The following is a 4,904-nucleotide window of genomic DNA, read 5'->3' on the forward strand; positions in this document are numbered from 1 at the left end:
ATGGTCACAAAGCAAACAGTGCTAGTCCGCTGTCTTATTTCTAGCTGATCATGACTAATGTAGATGGTCATAGCCTTGTAGATTGTGGTGGGTTGTGATGACTAGGCGCCATCTCATCAGTTTTGCCTATGTGTCATGTCCATGTGGCAGTTTTTGCCCTAGGTTGTGAAGCAACCTATATTTCTATCATTCCCAAAATTCCCCAAAAAATCTCATAAATTCTTTGGGTCATATCTTCATCAAATATGTAAAAACCCCTCCTTGCCTAGTTCGAAACTAATTCAACAATATTCATTTTCCTATGTTCACAACAACACTTTATGAAGGAAGTGTTATTTATATATTCTTGATTGCCCTAGGAATTTTTGGGCACTCTTTCCTATCCAAATCATTACCGCATGACAAAATTCAGCTCCATTTGCCTAGCAAATCTTCCTCGGCAAATTTCCAAAGTTTTTGTCCACCTAGAAGCATTGTGAAGGAAGTACCTTTTTTATATCTCTAAATGACATGAAATTTATACAGTTCCTTCATATTCCCAAATTATCACCCTCCTCGAAATTGCAGCTCAGTCAAATCATCTATGTGAGCCCAGGTTCAATTTATATTTTATGGCCAAATTGGCACGTTGCAAAGCAAGTGTTATATAGACCCCTCCTATTACCCTCAAACTTTTCGGGCACTCTTCCATACCCAAATCATTGCCACATGATAATATTCAGCTCAATTTTCCTAGTAAATCTTTCTCGAGAAATTTTCAAAGTTTCTACCTCGAGAGAAGCTTTGTGAAGTAAGTACTAGCTAGGCTTACCCAAATGATCTTAAAATTTACCAGCGCATGAGCATACCTAAGTAATTTACCTACACCAATTTTGAGATCATTTCATTCATCCAATCTCTCTCACTAGTTTTCCCAAGTTTCTGTCCATAGAAGAGCATTGTGAAGGAAGTACTTCTTTGGCATGTCCAAATGGTATCAATTTTCTACAATGCTTTCCTATGCCCAAATAACCATCCTCCACAAAATTTCAGCTCACTCCGTTCATTATTTTGAGCCCAGCTTCAACATTCATATTTTTGTCCAGCGTGGTACTTTGCAAAGCAAGTACCACCTAGAATCCTCCTTTTGAGCTAAAAATTTGTGAAGACATTCTCCTTAGTAGATGATCATCCTCAGCCAAAACTCACGCCCATTGGCCATGTGCATTTCCCGTACCGCTAATCAAACACTTGGCTGCTAATTCATGTTTGAGCATCGATCGGTCTCCTCGTGAGAATCTTATGTTATAATTTTCTTCCTAGCACCAACCTGGGGAGTGCCCAACCCACTAGACATGCCTAGGCCGCCCAAAACACATGGCAACATTACGGTCACGCGGTGACCACGTGACGGGCATGCGAGTTTACGCGCTCTAGAGTTGGGGCCCTCGGCCACCGCCCAAACCTCGACGTATCGCCACCAAACCATGTATTTATGATTAAATAGGTCCTTATGTAACTAGAAATGATTTTTGGAAAAAATAAATAGCAAACTATGAGGCAGTTGTAGTTCAAATTTGACCCGCTTCCAACTGAATCGGCGGAAATTTGTCTTTTTCACGAGAGGTGGATCAAAAATTTTTCCACCCAACCATTTTGTCAATTGTGCATTAAATATGGCCTAGTATTTTATAAAAATGATTTGGTCCAATTTTCCAACAATTATTTGGTAGTTCCTTCACAAAAAAACCTCCTTTCGGGCACTCGAAAAATGGAAAATGGTTTTTTCGTCCAACGAAAATGAAAACTTTCTTAGGCAACATTGTTTGCCATTCCAATATGCACCCGTGTGCATAATATGAGATCATTTGAACAAACTATGCCATGAATGTGGCCATAAGATTGATCATTTGGCTTGAAAGCCATGAATCTTCAGAGATGATAGCTCATTTTTGAGAACACTCTTTAAAAATAATTGCCGTATTACAAGTTTGTTATTTTTCCTGGGAACTTGGCCACATATAATGACACAATGCGAAGGTTTCCCAATTTTTTGATTTTTTTTTGAATTTTGTATGCCCGTTTCAAAATGCGGTCAAAACGGCGGGCTTGACCGTTCCTAGATAGTGGTTGAATATTGGAATTTTTTTGGTGTTTCTCTGATTAAATAGATACTTATGTACCTAGAAATGATTTTTGGAAAAAATAAATAGTAAACTATGAGGCAGCCATAGTTCAAATTTGACCCGCTTCCAACTGAATCGGCGGGAATTTGTCTTTTTCATGAGAGGTGGATAAAAACTTTTTGCACCCAACCATTTTGTCAATTGTGCATTAAATATATCCTAGTATTTTAGAAAATTGATTTGGTCCAATTTTGCAACAATTATTTGGTAGTTCCTTCACAAAAAACCTCCTTTTGGGCACTCGAAAAATGAAAAATGGTTTTTTCGTCCAAAGAAAATGAAAACTTCCTTAGGCAACATTGTTTGCCATTCCAATATGCACCCTTGTGCACAATATGAGATCATTTGAACAAACTATGCCACGAATGTGGCCATAAGATTGATCATTTGGCTTGAAAGCCATGAATCTTCAGAGATGATAGCTCATTTCTGAGAACACTTTTTTATAATAATTGCCGTATTACAAGTTTGTTATTTTTCCTAGGAACTTGGCCACATATAATGACACAATGCGAAGGTTTCCCAATTTTTTGATTTTTTTTGAATTTTTTATGCCCGTTTCAAAATGCGGTCAAAACGGCGGGAATGATCATTCCTAGCTAGTGGTTGAATCTTGGAATTTTTTTGGTGTTTCTCTGATTAAAAAGATACTTATGTACCTAGAAATGATTTTTGAAAAAAATAAATAGCAAACTATGAGGCAGCTGTAGTTCAAATTTGACCCGCTTCCAACTGAATCGGCGGAAATTTGTCTTTTTCACGAGAGGTGGATCAAATTTTTTTACACCCAACCATTTTGTCAATTGTGCATTAAATATGGCCTAGTATTTTATAAAAATGATTTGGTCCAATTTTGCAACAATTATTTGGTAGTTCCTTCACAAAAAACCTTCTTTCGGGCACTCAAAAAATGGAAAATGGTTTTTTTGTCCAACGAAAATGAAAACTTCCTTAGACAACATTGTTTGTCATTCCAATATGCACTCTTGTGCACAATATGAGATCATTTGAACAAACTATGCCATGAATGTGGCCATAAGATTGATCATTTGGCTTGAAAGCCATTGATCTCCACACGTGATAGCTCGTTTCTGAGAACACTTTTTTATAATAATTGCCGTATTACAAGTTTGTTATTTTTCCTAGGAACTTGGCCACATATAATGACACAATGCGAAGGTTTCCTAATTTTTTTGAATTTTTCATGCCCGTTTCAAAATGCGGTCAAAACGGCGGGCTTGACCGTTCCTAGCTAGTGGTTGAATATTGGAATTTTTTTGGTGTTTCTCTGATTAAATAGATACTTATGTACCTAGAAATGATTTTTGCAAAAAATAAATAAATAGTAAACTATGAGGCAGCCATAGTTCAAATTTGACCCGCTTCCAACTGAATCGGCGGGAATTTGTCTTTTTCACGAGAGGTGCATAATTTTTTTTGAAACCCAACCATTTGGTCAATTGTGCATTAAATATGGCCTAGTATTTAGAAAAATTGATTTGGTCCAATTTTGCAAAAAATATATGGTAGGTCCTTCACAAAATAAACTCATTTCGGGCACTCAAAAAATGGAAAACGAATTTTCTGTGCAAAGAAAATGAAAACTCCCTTAGGCAACATTGTTTGCCATTCCAATATGCACCCTTGTGCACAGTATGAGATCATTTGAACAAACTATGCCATGAATGTGGCCATAAGATTGATCATCTGGCTTGAAAGGCATTGATCTCCACACATGATGGCTCGTTTCTGAGAACACTTTTTAAAAAGAATTGTCGTATTTCAAGTTTATTATTTTTTCTGGTAACTTGGACACATATAATGACACAATGCGAAGGTTTTGCAATTTTTTGATTTTTTTGAATTTTTTATGCCTGTTTCAAAATGCGATCAAAACGACGGGCATGACCGTTCCTAGCTAGTGGTTGAATCTTGGAAAAAATTTGGTATTTCTCTGATTAAATAGATACTTTTGTACCTAAAAATGATTTTTAGGAAAAATAAATAGCAAACTATGAGGCAGCTACAGTTCAAATTTGACCCACTTTCAACAGAATCGGCAGAAATTTGTCTTTTTCACGAGAGGTGGATCATAATTTTTGACACCCAACCATTTGGTCAATTGTGCATTAAATATGTCCTAGTATTTTAGAAAAATAATTTGGTCCAATTTTGCAACAAATATATTATAGGTCCTTCACAAAAAAACTCAGTTTGGACACTCGAAAAATGATTAAAAATAGGTAGAAAGATCAGAAATGCATACAAATTGGTGCTCATCCATAAAATGTGGTCTAACTTGAGTGAAAATTTGTATAATGCCCTTTTGCAAAATATTTTTGATAGTTGCTTCACAAAATAGCTCTATCTTTAGTACTTGGAAATTATTTTAAATCACAGATTCTCGAACCAATCAGAACACTTCTCACGGATCACCCCACTCTATATGATCTGAACCGTCCACACTAGGCGAATCCAACGTCTCTCGCTCACCTCTTAGCAGGCCAACCCAAACCCTAACTCCACTCCTCTCCCCTCTCTCCCCCGATTCAGATCCACTCGCAGCCGCCACCTACCTCCCGCCCCCGATTCAGATCCCGCCGCCCACGCCCGTGCGCCACCACACTCCGCTGTCCCTGATGCCTCACTCGCCGCGCTCGTCCCGCCCTAACTCCCCTCCCACTCCAGCCGCCGCTGCCCCCTTCTCCCTCCCACCCACGCCCTGCGCCCACGCCCCCA

Source organism: Triticum dicoccoides, chromosome 2A (assembly GCF_002162155.2).
Source record: "Triticum dicoccoides isolate Atlit2015 ecotype Zavitan chromosome 2A, WEW_v2.0, whole genome shotgun sequence".
In the NCBI taxonomy this organism is placed as follows: Eukaryota; Viridiplantae; Streptophyta; class Magnoliopsida; order Poales; family Poaceae; genus Triticum; species Triticum dicoccoides.